The sequence below is a fragment of the Toxorhynchites rutilus genome, chromosome 3 (assembly GCF_029784135.1).
Source record: "Toxorhynchites rutilus septentrionalis strain SRP chromosome 3, ASM2978413v1, whole genome shotgun sequence".
In the NCBI taxonomy this organism is placed as follows: domain Eukaryota; kingdom Metazoa; phylum Arthropoda; class Insecta; order Diptera; family Culicidae; genus Toxorhynchites; species Toxorhynchites rutilus.
The window spans coordinates 123,748,162-123,770,322 of record NC_073746.1 but is presented as its reverse complement, the minus strand read 5'-3'; the positions used below and the strand labels follow the sequence as shown (position 1 = coordinate 123,770,322).

Genomic DNA, 22,161 nt, shown 5'->3' with positions numbered 1-22,161 from the left:
TTCATACAAGCTGAGTTTTATAGTCTCTGAGAGAAACAAGTCATGGGCATATTATACTTCTGCTGAGCCGTTTAACACCGTATGATTGGAAATTTAGAATTTGGGCGTCTTACAAAATAAAATTCGTAGCACTTTTCTTATACAGTATCTAAAATACAGAACGATTACGGATGACTGAGGAGTAACTAATCTACGTACTGACGTAGTTGTTATCTTAAATTTTAAGAGCACGGTCAAGATAAATCCATTCTCGCTTAGGGGGTGTGTATTACACACTTCTACTATATCAATAACTTTTCACTTGTGTAGTATTTCCTTATTTTGTTCTTCTGGTAACTCTATCTCTCATTCTCAACCTCTCTCCTATCTCTGTCAACCTTGTTAGTTCACAAACATATCCACCCTTGTGGCACTTCATATGCCGTGCGGTAGTAGATCTGCAGTGTTCCCAACACTTTTCTTACATAAAAAACTTATATTAACCGGGATCTTTCAATGGAGAATCATGTTTGATAAAAAAAAACGTTTTAAGCAGTCACAAATTCAATTCTCACTCCAGACATTCTTCAAAACAAAAATTGTAAGTAAAGTGACGAACCAGCCAAAAGCGTTAAAAGTCACTATAAACCAGAAAAAAAAATTGTTAGGTTATGTATTTCCCTAACATACTTGCTATAAACCAAATTTATTGCCCGATAAAGTCATAAAATAAAAATAAAATTGATGGTGAGTGGTAGCTAATAAATTAAGCTATAATTTGGTACACATTGGGTTGCTTTCAATTTTTTTTCAATTCTTTAATTTAAATCTTTCGAGTTATGTATCCAGCCTGTATATAATGGAACTCAGGTTCATGCTCGTCGATATGATTTCTGAGTTTTATTACGCTAGTTGTGCACAACCAGTGAGCATATTCATTAAAACACAGGTATTTCGGGGATTTCGGCACACCAAATCGGAAAAAAAACTCATTAACCAAAGTGTGACGGCCATAAACACGTGATAATCTCTTTTTTGGCCAAAATGTAGGTAGGCACCTTGCTTTAAATTAGACAAACGATGATTATCACATAACGAGATAATAGGAGTTGCAAATGAAGGAAATCCCACGCTCAGTAGGTACGCAATAAAATGTTTTCCTACAAATAATTTCCATAAGAGTCCGGTAGGTCAATGGGTCAGCACGACAAAAGTATACGGATAGACTATTTACTTTTTTTTGAAGATGACACAATGCAAAATCACGTCGTTTTAGATATCCATTCATCTTCTAGTTAGAAAATTTCGTTTGAAAATGAGAAATAATACATTACATCATACATGATTCTAATATTTTCTCACACGATGTCACTTCAACCGCGACTCAGCAAATGTCGCATTCCGCCCGGATTTGCAATCAAATCAGGCAGACGGCTAACATGCGAGCAGCCGCGATTCAGAGTGGCGTGTTCTGAGCTTAATGTAATTCAATTACTCATCACTATATCCGGATTGTTATACCCTGACGCCGCCCCCCCCCCTATGCCATAGCGTGGTCGGGGGCTGGCAGTGAGTAATTATCCGCTTCGTTTAAAACTACTGGGGGCGGACTACCACGGTAACCCAAGTGGAACCTTTGCAGCGATGGATAATTATATATTTCATCCTCTAAATTTAATGGCTGCGAAGTGCTCTTCTTGGCGAATAACTTTTTTTTATATTCTTGAGCGTGAGATTCTCCACATGATTTCTGCACACCTCGGAGTAGCGGCAAGTGTTTGCTCCTTGTAAGAACTGTGGGAGGACAACACACGCATCCGGGTTCATTTCACCAAAAGTTGCCATATTTGGGTGTGCACGAGCACTACTCGATCATAGCCATGTAGCTCACATTAGACACAATGACCACTATGGCATAATGTGGCCAATATTTGATCCCAGACGGCGCCCTTATCGCGACTTAGACTTCATAGACTTCATCAATCAATTGAATTAACTTGAAAAGACTTGACGCGAGCTTTGTCCGGGCTGTGTCCCATTGACGACGCTGTTTGTAGTCTATGTCAAGCAGCGCGTGCCTAACCTCAGGTTTAGCGAATTACATAACGCATAACTCCTCCAATAAGACCGCGCGCGCGGTTGGCGACAGCAAATGCAGCGCATTCCATCGTGACGCTGTGTCCAGGGGATTTTGTGAAATTCGATGGGAAATTTGAATAATGTGTATTATTCAAGCCCCGATGGTCATAATTTATGGATGGTTTCTTTCCGAGGCTAACCCTGACCTCGTGGCCATACACAATTCCGTAGGGGCATAAAGTTTATCGTGATTCGAGAGGAAAGACATCCAGTAGCTTAAACTTTTTTTTTCCAGCACACCTTTACGAGGCTTTATTTGTTGAAGGTTAACAAATCAAATCTAGCTGTTTGTTATTAATGAGCGCTTAATTCGCCGGATTCTCTGGATAGTTGTTTCATACGTTCCATACGTGAATTACGTTAATATCTCTCCAATTGACAGTCAACAGAAGAATAAACAATTTATCGCTCGTAGATTGAATTCCTGAGTGGATTTAATTAACAAGAGAAAGAAGACTGCTCGGATGAATCACTGGACTGAGTGGTCGAGTAGCTTTTGAGAGAGAATGTCTCAGAGATTGAGTGTCACGCCGGGTGCTTTTGGGAAACTCCAAACTGTGAAATGGGCGCATGGCTGAGTGGATTTGAAGCGTAGCAAAAGAAAGATCGCGGTTGGGCATGACATGGGCAGTGAATTAATTTTTCCCATTTTCTTCGTGTTTCTGTGAGATAAACCTTGTCAAATGACTTTTTGTTGAGTGGTTGCTCATCCTTTCCTAGTCTATTGGAAGTAAGACAACAAAGAGATCAGATTGATGATCATAGTGAGGTGTTTTTTAATGGTATCACGCTCCTTAATGCTATAACGGGTGTACATATTTCTACTTTTTGATTAATGAATTTAAATGTTAACGCATCCAAAGAAGCCGCATGTGGTTGTTCAAATATTTGGGATCGTTGGTATCCGTTGATACTAAACTTTTGTTAACGGAGGTCTAGGTATGGTAGTGCTATAGTTTAAAAGAGTAACAATTAGTATGTGACTTAAACATTATTCGTTGAATTTGTTGGGTGAATTTGATCACTATGCGTCCTGAACATGATACTAAATTGACCCTAAAAATACAACAAACTCAACAAATGATTGAGCCATACACTAATTTGTTTAAATTTGTTTTTGAAATATATTTTCTTTTCTTGCTTCTTGATACTTTAGGAATTATATCTCCCAATACAACGTGTTTCGTCCCTTCTACTATTCCAGTCTCTGAGTAGTATTTGAAATAAACAAATCTCCACCTGAAATGTATTTTAAAACTGTTTTCCAAAACTTGGTTGGTGAAAAATGATTAACAATGTGTTGTTCTCAGGATTTAAGGATCAAGTTCCTGAGCCGGATACCTTCAAAAACTTCTTCTTGCAAATATGAGCACTTTGGTATATTTTTTCTGCCTAGTTGACAACCCCGGTTCGTAAAGGGTAGGTCAAGATCAAGAAATCTTCACGAGTAACGAATATGATTTTGTTTCAGTTCAAATTGACTTTTTTTGACGTAGGACTACGTCTTTGATTTCTATATAGGGGGGTTATTCTATGAAAAATGTAACGAACAATTGAGGGATTTCAACTGCAGATTACGCAGGATTCTAACGTTCTAATGATATAAGTTACAATATATACCATGAGACGACAAATTTATCCAGCAATTCTTTCACCTGAAATATCGGCTGTGGAAATAGTGAAACAAGTGAGCAATTTAACGATTAAAATATGTATGTTTTGCGTGCGAATGCAACGGTATATCATGTATTATGTATTCTTTCTTCAGATTGGTCCCTGTGAATGTTGTATGGAACACAAAATCGTGTGCAATAATTCGTTCTATCAAACAAATTAGACATCCAGTCAATGTGTGGCAATAAGGGTGATGAAAATAGATAAGTGGGTTAGTAAGGGGTTCCAATTCCATAGAAAATCATTATTTCAGAACTTCATTATTTCAGCGATACCAAAGTGATATTGCTATGGCCCACAGTGGTAGTGTGTGTGACGTGACATATAGTCTGCAAACGAACATTATTTCACAGAAAAAGCTACTATTTTCGATGACTTTGAATAAGACAAATAATAAGACACGCTTAACACGTTGAGCCCAGTGTCGGTAATGTAATGTACCGAAAAAATGTAATGATGATTGGGTAATGTATAATTTTTCCAAAATATATATTTTTATAAAGGCTCATATGGCGTTAGCCTCACGGGGCCGGGAGTTCAATACAATTTTTCTTATTATCAGTAATGTATAATGTATCGAAAAATTTTGGAAAATTTCCGACTCGATTGGAACGCACACCATCAAATTCCGTTCAGAGCTGAAATGATAATTAACTTAAAAACTATAAACTTTGCGCAGTGGCGATATCGTAACCAATGAGGTTTTACCGAGGTGCGATTATTGCTAGTTGAAAACAAATTAAAAACTATATCACAATAAAACGTGACCTATTTTCTGATTTGGTATCATTACTGAAAGACGTAGTCTTATGTCAAAAAATAGGCAGCAGCGTAGTGTGTGGGTGCAAACACGGCATTTGCCGAGGCCGCTGACCTTTTGGGGCGCCAAAATCCAAGAATTTTCAACAGAATCTGTTCCCCCGTATTTCATCTTTCAATTGAGTGAAAAAACATCCGCCATGAGTTCGTGCATGAAACCAATAACCTCTCTTTGAAATTCACAAAATTGAAACACCCAACATTACATCATCACAAAATAGAATTTCAACAGCATTTCACCTACAATGATAACGTTCTTTGGTACTGTACAAGAAATGTTCTAATATTTCAGCAGTTCAACTACCCGTTGGAGTGTACTTATTGAATCTTTGGGAGTATCATTGAAAAAGCATTCCGATACAATATGCTCATAAAAACGGCACGCGGTAGTAGCGTTGGAAGGGTCCATTTGTTACTGAATCAAATAGATTTCAAATTCTTTTGTCTTCTGGAACTTTGGGAAAGAATCCTCAACATTATGGACAAAGTGAATGAATCGTTACAATCAAAAGGCATGACCTTAGACGTAGCAAGCAAACTGAAATTTTTGAAGGAATGATTCAATTAAATTTAAAACTGTTTTATTTGACACGTTCAATAATCATCTGTAGGTTCTTTTCATCAGTGGTTCTCATCGAAACGCCTTTTTTAAATTACACAAAAAAACTTAAAGTTTTATGTAATTTGATGTAAAAACTTAAATTTTCATGTGATTTTATGTAAGAACTTAAATTTTTATGTAATTTAATAAGTGATTCGATGTGAACCACTGACGAATAGAACCTAAAGATGATTATTGAACGTGTGATATAAAAAAAAAAAATTAATTGAATCATACCTTCAATAACTTCAGTTTGTGAAAACCGTGATCAATTTGCCCCTGGTTCACGGTACAAGAGGAAGCTTGTATCTTCAATTTCGACCAATCGGAACGAGGAATTGCCGTTTGGATAACGGTTGAGATTTTTCAATTGTTCGATAGGTAGCTTCATGACATATATTCTTTTATTCAATTAAAAAATATATATATTGGAGCGTCGAAACCGATTGAGGCAAAAATCTCATCAATTCATCATGAAATGACTGAGCTTTTGAAATTGGACATTTTTCACGATGCGATCGATTTTCAATTGTACCCCCCATATGTCCCTGAAAGACGTAATCCTACGTCAAAAACGTGCTATTTTTTGGGCGCCATTTTCATCTCTACGTTGCTGAAAATAGGTAATGATTTCATATTTCTATTTGCATATCCATATTTTTATTTTCATTCAATACCATCAACAGGATTAGCCGTGATGATCGGATTTGATATATTTAATAGATATTTAATCTATTAATACTACTCAACTAGACAACTAACTTATGTGTAAATGTGTCATGTGTAATAATGAATAATGTGTCAAACTCCATTATTCCATTATATTTCTTAAGTTTACGTGATTGTTACACACACAAAATCTTTGTACAGACCGATTTGATCACTTTTGACGTACGTGCGAACCGAGGATCTCCATTCCCGGTTTCCGCTGCCTAGGTAGAGACTTTTTGATGTGATAAACTTTAGCCAAATAACATCCTACTACCTAGGCAATCTTCTTCGATGTCTTCTGGGCGAGCAGCCAGCTCATAATCACTTCTTCGGTGTACATTTTGAAAACTGCAACAAAATTTTCCCGATGTTCTGAGGCAGTACTTGAAAGTAAACGTACACAATAAAACATTAAATTTTGAACATTTTCGTATTTTCGTTACATTTCTGTCGCACCCTGTAACACTCGTTTGATTGCATGGGAACGAATGTTACTTTTCGGGTGCTGTTATTGTTTTCACACCACTATTTTAGCCAACCCCTACTGTAGAAATTTGCTGCTCGTAAATTGCTCGCTCGAAATGTATATGCGGTGCAAGAGAAGGGAAATATTGCAACGAAAGCTCCTCCTTTGTGCCGCATGTAGTATAAAAGTAATTCCATTCGCGATTTGTACTGTCTCCATAGCCATAACGTTTTTCATTTGTAGTTTAAGGCATCTGTAATTTAAAAGAATCAATCAATTATTTATTTATTTGACATCCTTAGAATAGAGATAGAAGTGCAGTACAAAGCTTGTACTCACACGCAGAAGCATATCAGAAGAAATATATCACTAAGCTTCAGATTTGTTTTCCAATGCTAATCGAGCGGCAAATATGTTCCACCATCTCTTCATCTTTCATCTCATCCCGAGACTACTTTCCATTCTTCTCCAACTTCTGTTTGACAATTGCCCAATATTTCTCAATTGGGCGGAATTGAGGGCAAATTGGTGCATTGATGTCTGTGAAAAATTCTCCGCTGTACTGGCAGTTTGCAAGTCAGGCCAAAGTATTAAAGGTCTATTAGGAAGCACGGAAGAATACGTTCTTTTCAGGCATTCCTGCTTGTACATTATGGAATCCATAGTCTTGTTTGTCACGAAAACCTATGTTTTTGTCCACAGCTGCAAATACCTTGCCAGATCATAAGCTTTCTTGCGAATTTATCGAAGTTTGAACTTGCTAGAGACATCACATCGACCAGTTGCTTTATACAACTTTTCACGCACGTTTCGTCGTCCATGATGATGTATCCTTCGTACTTCTTAAGAATCTCATTGTACAACTTCCGGTCACATCTGTGCATATTTGCTATTAGAATCTGCTTCAGTGTTCCTGTTTGGTTGTTTGATCGCCCGGAAAGATCGCAGACGAATTCTTCTGATCGTGCTTTAGCTGGTACTGAACTTCTTGACCCTAATCGTTATCAACACCTTGAAATGCAGCTTCCGATCTTTAGTTACGCTTGCTATGATCCTACCGATGGATAGTATGACGCTCACGAAAATGTTTGAGAACGCTGCATACGATCGATTTAGCCAATTTCAACGACTTCGCGATTTTTTAACCTGACCGATTTTCGAAGTGAGTGTCCGAAATTAATTTCTAGTTTGCGGCTTCTATCCAGTATAACTTCTTTGAAACAAAATTAATCGTAACAAGCTTTTCCGTACTTGAAGAGGACACATTTCAAAACAAACTGCTGTCAAAACGTTCCAGATCCGACAACTAAAAACACCGCAGTAAAATGAACATTGTGATCAGATACCAAATGATTCGAGCTTTGATATTTTGCCGTCTCAAATTTCTTTATGATTTTCAATTTACCATATCCACAACTTTTCGCCAATTTAAACCCATCAGTTCGTTCAACTGCCTCGGTTGCACTTTGCATTCATCCGAGGCCAGTTAAGAGGCATCATATTACTGTGAACCATTTTCATAAGTTAACCCTGAGCTCTGTGTCTTTTTTTATTACATCCTCAGCAGTTGAACTAATTTCCAGAAACCTTTCACGAGACCTTCACTCGGTTAATTTGGGGACAAGCGGGCGCCATGGCAATGCCGAAAACCCCTTTTCCGGTAACTGCAATGCAACATTTTCCCTTTCACTGCACCTGCGTGCGCTTCCGTTCCAGCGGCCAATCGATCGACAAAATGAAGTAATACCGTACCGCAGGATAGGGACACGAGAGGCGGAAGGGAATGCCATCGGCGGATTGTGCACTGGATCCGCACGTTTGCGATTGTAATTGCCACATTTATCATTTCCACCTATAATCCAGGGACGACAGCTGTTGCCGATAGCTTGGGACCGGCGAAATGATGAGACGACTTGAATGGGATAATTACTATGCAAATCAGACGCGGGCCCGGCTGGAGTGCGTGTTCTGATCGACAAAAGATTAAGTTGTAGTTTCGCAGCGACAATCGTGTTTTTTTTTGTGCGAAGCCGTTCGTGGGAAATTAATTAAGATGCTATCGGAGCAGAGGATAGAGGCAGACGTTTGCAGCAGACCAGATTATTGACTACTGGGCACATATTGGCAACATCTTTGTTGCAATCACAATAGAATGTTCAGGTATCTCTGACTTGAAAGGTTACATAGCATAAATTTCATTTTTCTTCGAAACAATCGATAAACTTCGCTAGAATGCGGTAGGTAGAAGTGTACAATTTGATTGAATAACGTATCAAAGAGAGTTGTTCGTGGGTTGTAGCTCCTATTTAAGTTAATTCCTGGGAAAGCAATCGAAAACCCGTTATCATTGTCGACAATATAATTATTGAGGAATGTATGATGGATGATAAATGTGACCGTTCAACAGATCGCACAGAGTTGATAGATGATCATTGTTCAGTCCATCAAAACATGGATACGTAATGATCTAATCAAGGCACGCATTAACGAGCTCCGTAACGTCGAACGTAGATCTTAGCACAGCTGATGCCGATCCGTGTCATTTATTCAAAAGTTCAAACGTGACCTGATCCTATTCGGGTTGACCTTTGCTACCCAATTAAGACACCGAAAAAAGTGTTCATGATATTCAAATGGGCATTACATCTACGAGGCTGTTGCCAATACCAATACCTGCTTTGTGAAGATCGTGATGCAAATTTCTGCATCGAAATTTATATATATCTCGCCGGTCATAGCGTAAAACCATTAAATTCCATTCGCACCATTCGCATTTCGCACAAACGATACAAACAGGCTGATTATATCATAACGACGACGCCAGCGCGGGAGGGAAGAGAAAAAACCCGCCAACAACAACAAAATATCGCGACCTCTCAAATAGCCTCAGCGACGTCCGCGGGGGCCGCCTTTGCAAATTGAAGCGACCCCAGTGGAATGTATCAAATTTCACGTCACGCTAGCCAAATTTGATCGACATCTCTCTTGTGCCATATGAGGGCCAGGAGAAAGAGCTGATAAGTCGCGATAGCCGTTAGTGAATCAGACATGCCAATTATGAAAAGAAGCCTGTTGGGGCGAGTGGGTACCACGACCCACGACCCGACCGGCAGAGGTGGTCAACTAAAAGTTGAATGTAGGCCGAATGTTTGTTTGACTACCGAAATGGAAAGAGTACGCATTTTGTGAAAAAAGTAAAACATTCCATTGGATTCAACCTTAGTTAACCCTCCTGCACTCGCGCGCAAATTCGTAACTCGTATACTCACGTACGGTGTCACAGACCATACGTGTCTGTGGAGGCGATCTGGAGTGGTGGTAACACCCGTCCCACTCATGTAATTACGTGTGCTTAAAAAAAATTAACAAATTTCGTATGGCGATGAAAAAAAATCTACAAAATATAATTCAACGAACCAATTTTTTTTAAAAACCCTACGTTTATTTGGCCTTCTACAAACATGCATCGATGCCCTTATCAGCCGATTTACAGCAGTATTGGCGGGAATTGTGAAACGACTAGGTACGATACTTCGTACTGGCGATTTTTCCCTAGAACGCGAAGAAATTGGACATCGTCAGGCACGTAGTTCCTCTGGTAGCCGATCCGGCATTTAAAACATCCTCTTTCTTCAGGAGAATAACGAGAGCCTCGATGGGAGGCTGGCTCTGATCATCCGACAGTGTAGGGCAACCGCAAAGTGCAGCAGAAGCTGGAGAGCGGGACCGAGAGCAAGGTAGCCTCATCATCCCTCGATTTGGGCCGGAAAGTCGGAGCAACCGGCCCAATTATGCACAAGTACATGGCTAAAATTGACATTTTTATATGGAAGCGTCAGTCTAGGTCGGCTCTGTCTGGGCAGCAGACTATCACTCAGAAAGAGCAAATAATTGACGTTGTACCGACCAACCCTCCCAAAGTCCCCCGACTGGGACCGATAACAAATTGCTGGGCGAAGCACAAACGGAGGATCTACTCCAATAATTTTAAGGTCAACAGAGAAACAGTTGATCGCCAAGGCCACGATAGATCTGAAGAACATGATATCAAATATATTCTCATCGATCATGGATCATCGAGCAGTGCGTCCCAGATTTTTTTTTAGAAGGCTTGATAAATGTAACATTCAAGCAAAATTTGGTCCATTGAATTATCTTGTGTAATTTTTTTTTCCATCGCCATCTGAAATTCGTCCATTTTTAATGCATACGTTAATATAATACTTTTTTGACAAAAAAACGTGAAAAATATGGAACGAGAATATTATATAGAAAAAAATTATATTACGAAAGTTATAGAAAAAATGACTGTGCGTATCAATCATTCAAATGACACCAAATAATAATTTCCCTAAAAATTTCAACAATTTAAAATTAGGACCTGCTAATCTGTAAGAGTGTTAAATATCTTACACCACGGTAGATGTCGACGCTGTGCCGTGGTCATTCGTTGATTTTCGTTTATGTACGACCATGGATACCAGGTTTTTTTTTCAGATGACGAATTTCATGCCAATCGTCTTTGGAGTTGTCAGAACCATCTCGGATAGCAATGAAATGATGTGGATGTAAAGACATCCATCATTTAAGCAACTTTGCATACGTGAAGTCATCAAAAAAGAATTAGACTACTTTTTGAAAAGAGCCAACAAATTTTATAAAAATTTTTGTAAAAAAATATTACTCTAAAACTGTAATACCTTCGAAATTCTTATTGTTTGAGCGAGAACCAGATAACAACAGAGAATATTAGAAATGTGGATCGCGTTTGCGATCTATTACTATCTCACTCATACGCTCAGATTCTTACCATCCGTTTCACTGCACGTATTCGGACTGTAAGTAGTACTTCTTTTCCGGTCAGCTGTTTTTTGTTGTAGAAAGGCAGTCAAAATAAACCATTGTACAATACTGTTCGGATTACTGATGTGATCAATTCACATATACGGAGTTTCAATAAACTGTTCTTCCGCAGCAAATTAATATCGTGTTTGTAGAACAAGTGTCTGAATACAGTTACGCACGAACACTTATCAAAGGATGAAATGAAGGAAATTGATTTAATTTTTATTAAAATGTACCATTTTTTAGAGAATTACGCTGAAGATTTTTTTTTTAATAGAAATTATTTTTTTCTTAAAAAATGTATTTTTTTAAATTCTTAAAAAATATATATGAACAGCCCTTACAATATCTAACAAGTCACCCATACATGGGAAGATGGGCACTTTTACAATGAAAAAGTTTTTCCAACAACAACTGTTTTCTTTGAAAAAATTATAACTAAACCTAATTTTGTTTAAACTCAAGAAATCGATATAGTGTACTTGACAAAGTTTTAGATCTTATAAAATTGGAACTTTTGTCCAAGACGTAAACTTTATATTTTTTATAGTTTGTGGAATATATGGCAATTTTGTGTGGAGACCCCTGAAGAAATAATGTTTTACTCGTAACATTTTTGTGTGTAAATTCTCGCGTTCGACATGTTATTGACATTTTTTTTTAAAATAGAAATAAGTTTGCAGAACATGTAAATCGCGACAATTTATACATAATAATGTTAAGAGTTAAAAACCAAGAGGGACCAAGAGTGCTATATTCTTTCTTGAAAGTTGAGCTTTTTTCTACAGAATATATCCAAAAATTAGGGTGGCGTTATTTTTCCTTTTAGGTTATGATTTTTCACAGTTTACCGGTGGTTATGTTTTCTCCTTTTCCAAAAAAATTACTTTTTTTAAAAGATCATGACTTTTGAACTATCGGATCGATTTAAATGATCGCCATATCAAATTGAATTCAATGGGCTATTGTAATATTTTATAGTGTAATATTTTTTTAAAGAAGACTAACTCATTACATTCTTCATAGAAAAAAGTTGATTTTTCCGAATACCCTAAGATGGAAATGAGCACCCTAATGAAACAATAAAAAATCGACCGAGGTTGTGTCCGAGACACGACCGCTTAGGACGTAGGACTACGCAATCTTTTTTCTTTCAATTTGTTGGTTCATTATTTCGGATATTATTTGCGAATACGTCGAAAGTTCATAAATAACTATTGAGTAAAAAGTTCCGGGAACAATGAAAAGGTTTAATGGCTTGCGTGGTTTTGTAGAAGCATTTCTAGAAGCAACGATTCTTTATTGCCTTTGCGAGAACAATACACTAATTGGTCATATGTCGCAATTTGTTTCTTTATATCAATACACGCACTGCACTGAATATTTAACGAGAGGCATCTTCCGTGCATCGCCATTCAACAAGCATCAAACACGCAACAAAAAGTTGCACACAGTAGCGATAAACTTCAAGTGAAATATTCGCAAGCGTTCACAGCTCGAGGGGAAACATAAAACACTAAACGAGCGGAATAAGTGTCCTTCGTTGTTTCGGGCACAGAAAGAATCTAAGAATTTTCCTCAGAGGAGATGCAATACTTATACGCTAGTGACAGCTTACTTACTTCTCAAATATTCTCTTTTCGCTATCCCCCTTCGTTGTTTCTATTCTTCTTCTTTTTCTTTTCCTTTATATACGGAGACTTTAAATCCAACGATTCATTCGTCTCCGACTGTTTCTATTCTAGCGGCTGCATAAGTTGCTCGTTATTGACAGCTCTGTTCGGGAAAGCACACAAATGGACAGAACAAATGTATGGGGAAATGGGAATGCTTCCAATTTTCATCAATTTAAACCGTATATATAGCATATCAAACAAATCTTAGAAAGTTTCCGATTCGATTGGTATGCAAATCGTTAACGTTAACGTTAACGTTAACTTTATTTCATAAAAACGTGACCTGTTTTCTGATTTGGCACCCTTAATGTAAGACGTAGTCCTACGTCAAAAAACGGGTCCAATATTTTGCGATGAGAAACAAAACTATCACGAAAATCTGAGAATCACTATATCGGTTTGTCACAGAAAGACTGTATGTAGTTTGAAGACTAAGAGCGACAACTAATTTACTTCAACTTCGATGAAACTTCAACTTAGCATATAGGAGTGTTGAAGAAACGACTAATCCGTTCCTTTTTTCCGAAAGGTTTTTGGCTTTCTGCTAGGCTGACCAAATAGTTCAGGAATAAAAACGGTACACGTAAGCCAAAAAAAACGAGTATAAAACAAAATAATCAAACATTGTTAGATGTACTTACTTTGTTCTCCTCAACGAAGGGATATTTAGATGATGAAGCGATGTTGCGAAGGGGATTATGATTTTTGGAAGTTTTATCAGATAATTTATCACATTACAGATCGATGTTCTGTTTGACAATTATCATAATTTTCATGGTTTCAGCATTGAGTCGTGACTTTTCCTTTGTCCACATATTGTCCATATCGAAATAAAGTTAACGTTAATAACTACTTTCACTACGAATGATTTGCAGAGCAATTGAAACGGAAATTTTCTAAGATTTGTTTGATGTGCTATACATTCTGATTCTCTAATTCGTAAACAGTTTGAGTTAACGAAAAACAGAAGCATTCCCATTTTCTCATACATTTGTTCTACCCATTTGTGTGGTGTCTACCCGTGCCGTCAATACGGCGCATCTTATACATATGTTTGTGAGATACAATATTCATATACCACTGCGAATCAAATACAGCGTTCGTTCTATGGGCATAGTTGAGAGAGGAAATATTGCAATGTAAGCTCCGCCTGTTTTTAATTGAGTATAAATAATATAAATAAATAAATGTTTTGTGGATTCAGGGATGTATTCGGACTTATTGGTGACTTTTTCTGATCTTTCATCCAATTTTCGTGAATTCAAACATTGTTTCCTGGTTAAAAGTGACGTCAAAGTGCAGCGTATTTCAAGCCAGACGTAATGAAGATATTATCCAGTGATGTGAGCTGTGTCCTTCGGTGAAAGTTTATTTCGCAACGCTATCACTCGAGTCTTGGACATCACCCTTCTAAACTTTTTAAACCTTGTGGCTATTATCCAAAATCACAATTTTCATTATAAGATGATCAATTTTAATTACGACTGATTTTTTATAAGAAGGTATCCAATATAATCAACCCTTTCTTGGTAAAATCATTACTCGAAATTGTTGGAAAATCACTGAATGATTGAGGAAAAATAACATTTTAAATACACCGTTCAAAAATATCATACTTGAAAATTGAGCTCAATATTGATAATTTTGATAACTCAAAATATGTCCCCCTCGATATTTTTTTTATATACTTTTGTTATAAAATCTTCTTTTTTAACAAAGTTTTACGTACAGTGGTGCCAAAATGAAGCTAGAAATTATAAAAAAATCCAACACTGAATCGTAAATAAAATCAGAAAAATAATATTTTCGTTCTTATGAATCAGACACAGCCGTACATCATATATTAATCAGACATCTGTATTCCGAGTTATGATTTTTCACAAAGAAGGGTTAATGATTTAAGAAACGCCCTTAAAAAAAATCAGTCGTATTTAAATGTCACCATACCTACAATTATTTAAAAAAAAAAGTGGAGATTACCGAAGCAACGGGCGGATATCGATACCACCAGCTGAAAATACATGGTTTCGAGAAAAACGCGTTTAAAAATTCGTACAACAATATCCCACGAGGTGACTTCATACTTTTAGCTGTAACGAAATAAAATATCGAAAAATCCTTTTAGGACGACCTTCCAGATCGAGGTTCCGCCTTAAGCGGGTAGTACACTATTGAAACTTGAAAAAAAATAAATTTGGCTTTAAATGTTCTATGAGGCGTCTACATTACTGTAGTTTTAGTCCCAGGTTTGCCTGGTGCTCCGTTTCGTAGTTACAAGCCAATTAGTGGAGTGCAACAATTTGTGCTGAATATCGGATGAGAATCTTATCGAACGAGCAGAGATGCGGAATTTCAGAAGCATCTAATCCAAGTCCAATTTGGCAACAAAAAAGCGACAGGACACCTTGTAAGCGTTGAAGGACAGTTTTATGGTCCTGGGAATGCAGACTTATGATACTATGTAAAATAAACGATCTAATACCTCATAAAACTATGATAGCATATAAATCATAGTAATTTATTTTCTCGATGAAAAAAATCGCGAAAATCACATACTTTTTATGGTGTTTATAGTGTGCTACCCTCTTAATCGATCAACTTAAAGTGAACAGAACAAGTTATATAATTTTTGGGCATTCAATGTTATGATGGAAATTTCCACCATTATTCAAAGATTAAACATGTCCACTTGATACAATCATAAATCTTGTCATATGAAGAAAAAACTTATTTCTGATAGCTTCATAGTGTCATTCTAAACTTTGGAGTAGCATTTAATATTTTCAGGATGAAATGAATCATTTTCGCGAATTTATCTATACTATTATTCATTTGAAGATTTGCGGATTTTGGTCATTTGATATTTGTGGATTTATTGAACTTAGTTGCTTAAAGAAGATGTTCGAATTCCTAAAAAGTACATTTCAAGAATTACCAAAACTTTCGTTGAGATATTTTTTTTACGTTGATCACGAGTAACGAAGTTGTTGTTCATAAATTTAAAACTACAACATGATCGAAGGCGTTACAAACCCCAATAAAAACACATTACATAAAGCGCAACTGACAGCCCAGAAGCAGGCTTAGTTTCCAATTTGAGTCACATCGCAAAACGGGGCGACGATGACAATCAGTCATAAACTTTGTAAAAATAGTATATCATTAGTCCACATACCAGCAACTTTCAGTCCTGTGGAATGTAAATTAGCATCGCTTACAAAATAGCAATTTCTGCATTAATGAGCACATTGTTTGGAATCTGCCAGATGAGTGTATGCATAAATTTTCGGGCTGTTTATCAAATTTCAACGGGTGGACACTGCTGAATAAGCTTCATTGATGTGTAACACAATCACAACATCAAATATACTATAAGACGAATTCCGCGCCAACTCGTAAGGCTTTGTGCCGCCGACATCTCTGAGGTGTCGATTGAACTTTCTGAAACTGTAGGGAAACTGGGGCTAGAACCACGTTTCTGATCAGAAGAGCAATTCGCACTGTATATTATGATTTCCAAACATGTTATTTTACTAAAGTTCAATAAAATGAATCACTTGAAGATTCGTTCGTGGGTAAAAACTATATTGGATGAAGCATCTATTATTGGCATGATTTTAGAAAATCGAATTTACCAACCAGTCCTGGAAAACTCCTATGATAAAATTATTTAATGTTTGATTCACTAGAACGCAATGACTCACATGTGTGTTGACAACTCCGGTAACAGAAAAAAATGATTGTGAAAACAGTCTTCGGTGTAAGAATCAAGATTGTGTTTAATTGTTAGTTTTATTTGCCGAAGATCCTAACCTAGGATACCCCTCTATGGGTATGCGGAAGGGTGAAACGAATTACATATCATAAAAAATATCAGTTACACCAATCGAAGCGATGTCTCCACTCTCGTCCTGCGGCTTATCATATGTGAACCTTCCACAAACCTTAACCACATTACACACATAATCGATTCGATTTATGCAACGATGTAAATGCGCTTCGCTGCGCATCGCATTGGCATAATGAACTGAGGGGTCATTAATCTTCCAATGACTTCTGACAACCGACCACCATCGCCACCACCACTGCCAGAGACGCAAGGTCACAAGATCAATCCAAAGGGCTCATCCCTTCGTGCTGGTATATGCTGGAATGCTCTGTGCAGCTCGAATGATCGGCCCAACTCATTGGATAACGGGTCCAACTGCGAGAGGCTTTCCCCTTGAGATCCACGTGGAATTTCATACCGACCCAGATCTGGTTTCTTCTGTTTTGGGGTTGTTGACGGGTGCGCTCAGTTGGATGCTTTCTAAATGGGTCGGAAGAATGTGGATCACAATGGTATTTGAATCGTTGTACCCAAACCCAAAGAGTCGCAGAGGCATGCTCATTTTGAAAATACTGCAATCCATACCAAAACCTGCTCAAGCGTCCCGCCTTGCATTTTATCACTTGTCGTCTCGCACAATTTCGACCGGAGAAAAGCAAGGGACTGTTGTTTTGCTGATTTTAAACCGCTGATGGTGACCAAGCCATTGAAGATCCTTATCTCGACTTCCATTACGTACGCAAAGTTGAAGTAAATCGTTTCGAAAGGCGCAGTAATTGACGACGACAGGCGTATTATGATCGGTATCTTTTCGCATTTACCTTTAGTGGATTCTACGTCACCGCTAGCGGTAATGTCACATTACATTACCACTTTCCACCCGAATGGATTAACTGATTTAATTTATGATAAAACTCGGTAAATTTCTTCACGGCCGTGAGACTCGCCGCAGGTGCCTCACGTTGTAAAATTTGCATTGTAATTCGTTTTTGATGAAGGTTTAGCAGCCCAAATATGCTGTCAGCGACAAATCGGGAGTTGTTGTTGGCGCGTCGACTCTATGCCACCAGAGGCTGAGAAGCGTGCCGGTTTATGCAAACAGTATTCCTCTAATGACCCGAAAGGTGATTGTTACGAGCTTTTGATAGCACATAGTTTTATAGCGGATCTTTTTTTACTAACGACATTCCAAGTTTGAACGTTTGAGACACTTTGGTCGCGTTCGATTGATACGCATTAGCAACACAAATCATCATAAATCAAGTTCAATCGAGAAGTCACTTTTTGCATTTTTCGAATCATTATTTGCAGCAAAGTTATAACGTGGCAAATGGTGACTTTCAAGGTGCCAATCGTTTGCTGCTTCTCTGCGTAGACCTGAGCACATTCTTACGGTTCGTGTTGTTCTTCTTCTTGTCCTTTGTTTGGGTGTCAGATTCTTAATGATACACATACTTTATTTGAACCCCTAGTTCCGTTCATTCTGTGCTACACGAAAAATTTGGCCCTGTCAAATTGTTCACTCAAATAATGCTTCTCGACGGATGTAAAGAAAAATATGTTTCTTAACAAATTAAGGACCGCACGTTTTGGGGTAAACTCGAACGCTTCATTTGTTCGGACTCCTCGAATGAAACCGTTTCCTTCGGCGTGGATGAGACGAAGGCGAACCATCGGTAGGTCTTGTTAGATTCTTGGCAAACCAAGGATTCAACCATCAAATGCAGAAAACACGGGTTATTTCGTGATCCATCCGCAACAGACGGAAAGCGAAACACGAGAAAACTCGTGAGAGGTCCGCAATATGTTGAAAAGTGCTGTTATATTCCCCGCTTTTACATTTCCTGAAGACTATTCATTCCGCAAGTCATTTGGAAACATACCTTATGCGAATAGAAAGCATAGTTTCGTGTAATTCCGTGCAAAGACGGATCGACACACCTTTAGTGTGTGGAGGCGATCTGGCGTAGTGGTAACATCCATGCCTCTCACGCTCAAGGTCACGAGTTCAATTCTCACTCCCGACATTCTTCCAAAAATGGAAGTAAAAGTGACGAACCAGCCAAATGAGTTGAAAGTCACTATAATACAGATAAAAAAAAAAAAAAAAAAAAAAAACCTTTAGTGTTTTCAAGGGTGTGAGAATCCCATAAGTATCCCGAAGAAACTCGTTTCAAAGGCTGTTCGTGCATATTTTGAGAACTGTTCGTGCATATTTTGATCCAATGAGCAGGTTCTGTTCACTTTTATACAGTGTTTGGATATCTGTCAATACCCAATGAACCACAGTGTTTAATGCTACTTACCATTCACGAATATATATAACTCAAAATGGATGGATGATTCGGATTCTTGAACAGAAAAACATGTTTTCTGGGCTTTATTCATGTGCAAATTTTTTTGGTGCGATTTTCTAAAGAACCAAGAGGCAACATGTCTCAACACACGTCATCTCTTTCTACCTATCGTGAATCACTGCTGCAAAGATATAAAAAATTACAAACATTATTATTCGGCGTTGGCTCTAGAGCGAAATTATATTCCAGGAACCTTTCAGGCGGCGAGCGAAGAATGAGGGAAGAGCTAAAATGAGAAGAGTCTTGGTCTTGTTTCTCACTGAATCGGTGTTGCTATTAACACTTTACGGTCTACGTGAGTACAACTCGTTCGACATATGGCGAATGTGAGGCAAAGAAGAATGTATAGACTTGCAGCACCGAAAGCGATCATGACGTTTTGGTTCGCATGCTTTTGTATCATGAAGTGCCAACCGGAGTTATCTCGTTCTCGTTTGTATCATGATTCTTAGCATGTAACAATAAACGTATTTCATTAATGTAATGTTTGATCTCTTAAAATTTAAATGTAAAGAGTGAAATGTAAATATATTTGTCGTAAAATAGAAAAATGAAATAAAGAAAATCAATATTCCTTTCGTTCAAAGGCTGTCTCTTTGGGGGAAAATACGCGCTCTTCATTTTCAATATGGACGGCTGAATTTATAACTGCTGAGCCTCGTTCATGAATTGGGAAACCAACGATACGCCAGACAATGAAGCTGATGTTCCGTTCCTATTTGGAACTGCCTTACTTCATCGTTGTCATTCAACCTAGGAGTGTTCACATCGGTATTCTTATTTTGAAACGCAGCCATATCGCTTCCTTTATCCACGGACTTGCAAAAGTATTAATCGCTCTTCACCGATCAGCAGAACTGAACTTAATGTGAACATTGAATATTTTACGCAGCTGAGGCGAATATGGTACTGCCTAACAAATGTCTGCGCTGTTGATTTCTGGGAATGATTGCCCACCACTATCAGTATTAATTCGTTGATAAATTAGATATCCGCCTACGCTTGTGATCGTGTCGTTGGTGGAATCTATAGGAAAACGCTTCGAACATATTCCATCAGCCATGCAAGACGATAAAAGCTTCAAATTATCGCATGGTCCATACACCATGCTTGCGGTAACAGTGGCGAACAGTTATTCATATTCCGGAATCCGATGGATTTGAAACTCGATCGAATTTCACGGCTCGATTGAAATCGACTCTTGCATTCTTGAATCCGTTCGACTCAAATTCAATCGTTCTATGCAAATGTGGCAACCTTTCCTAATCCCAGAATAAACGTCAAATTAATTCATCCGAATTCCTGGAGCAATTTATTTTCAATCAGATTGGCAGACCCGAAAGCAATCAAATTGTTGAAATTTGAATGAAAATTATCACTCGATGTCGTTACAATACGTAATCCTGTCCCTAACTTAACTTTTTTGTCTATAAATTTCCTTGCATTTCCACCTGAACTCTATTGTGTCTGACGACATGAAATAATCGTCAGACACAATTTTCGTTCAAGATTTTTCAACAAATTGCAGAGAATGTTTTGCTTTTTTGTTTTTTCACATCGAACACATATTTGATATGAAGAATTAATTAAAATTTGTTTTAAAAGGGTGTTTATTCCTCCCGAATATCCATTTTACATTTTTGCTTCATAGATGTGGAACACGGTGCTCAATGTTGTCTAAAGTCTGCTTCATTTAATATTGGAACAAATTCTTTTGCTCATTGTGGCGCTCCTAGTGGACGGATTTGGAAACTTTTTCCACCCACGTGTCGGGAAATTAATTACCTTTCACCATGTATTTATGTCATAACACCAAACGATAGCATTTTGTAAACAACCGCCATGGAAGCCGAACGGAGAGATAAAATTGTGCACAGTTTTCTTGAAAATCCATTGTTGTCGGCATCTAAGCTAGCTAAACAGCTTAAAATGCCCAGAAATACCGTATGGCGTGTTATCAAGCAGTACAAGGAAACATTGACGACGGCTCGGAAGCCGCATTCGAAGCGTCGGAGTGGAACTGTCGACCGGAAACTGCGTGGGAAAGTCATCAATACCGTCAAGAGGAATCTCAATCTTTCAGACCGCGATTTGGCCAATAAGTTCCAGGCCGCTCACAGTACGGTGCGACGAATTCGTCTCCGGGAAGGAATAAGGTCATTCCGAACCAGCAAACAGCCAAATCGGACGCTGAAGCAGAACAATGTGGCCAGAATCCGTGCTCGAAAGCTGTACGACCAAATGCTGACCAAGTTCGACGGATGTATTCTGATGGACGATGAGACCTACGTGAAGGCGGACTTTGGGCAAATCCCAGGTCAAAAATTTTATTTGGCGACGGCTCGGGGGGATGTACCTGCAAAATTTAAGTTCGTGTTTGCGGATAAATTCGCCCGCAAGTACATGATTTGGCAGGGGATATGCAGTTGTGGACAGAAAACCAAAGTCTTTCTCACTGACAAGACAATGACATCAGAAGTCTACAAAAAAGAGTGCCTACAGAAACGGATTCTGCCGTTTATTCGTGCCCACGACCGTCCAGTAATGTTTTGGCCGGACCTCGCAAGCTGCCATTACAGCAAAACGGTGATTGAATGGTACGCAACGAACGGGGTCAGCGTAATACCGAAGGACCTCAACCCCCCAAACTGCCCCCAGTTCCGGCCGATAGAGAAATACTGGGCAATCACGAAGCGGAGGCTTAAGGCAAAGGGAAAACTTGTTAGGAACATGACTCAAATGAAGAACTGGTGGAATCCAATCGCCAAAACGGTGGACGAAAAGGGTGTGCGCCGCCTAATGTGCCGTATTACGGGAAAAGTACGAGAATTTCTTCGAAACAGCAATGAATAATTTTTTTAATTTTTTTTTATGAAAGAGTAAAGAAAATGCTACATTTGTATGAAAAACAAATTATGAATTCGTTAATAAATGACTGAACTACACGCAATTGTTTGTGTTCCAATATTAAATGAAGCAGACTTTATGTCGAATTGCGTCGCGAAGATGCCACAATAGCACAACTCGATTGCAAAATTGCAATTCGTTCGGACAGCTTTTCTCAA

At 38.1% G+C, this 22,161-nt stretch overlaps 1 protein-coding gene and 1 pseudogene across 2 annotated transcripts in view; both read left to right on the top strand.

Annotated features, from left to right (window-relative positions):
* The window catches only part of LOC129775401 (mucin-5AC), a 123,980-nt gene that overhangs the window by 64,953 nt on the left and 36,866 nt on the right, over positions 1-22,161 (top strand). The gene's annotated exons all lie outside the window — the stretch shown is intronic.
* LOC129780645 (U4 spliceosomal RNA) lies at positions 4,460-4,586 on the top strand (annotated as a pseudogene).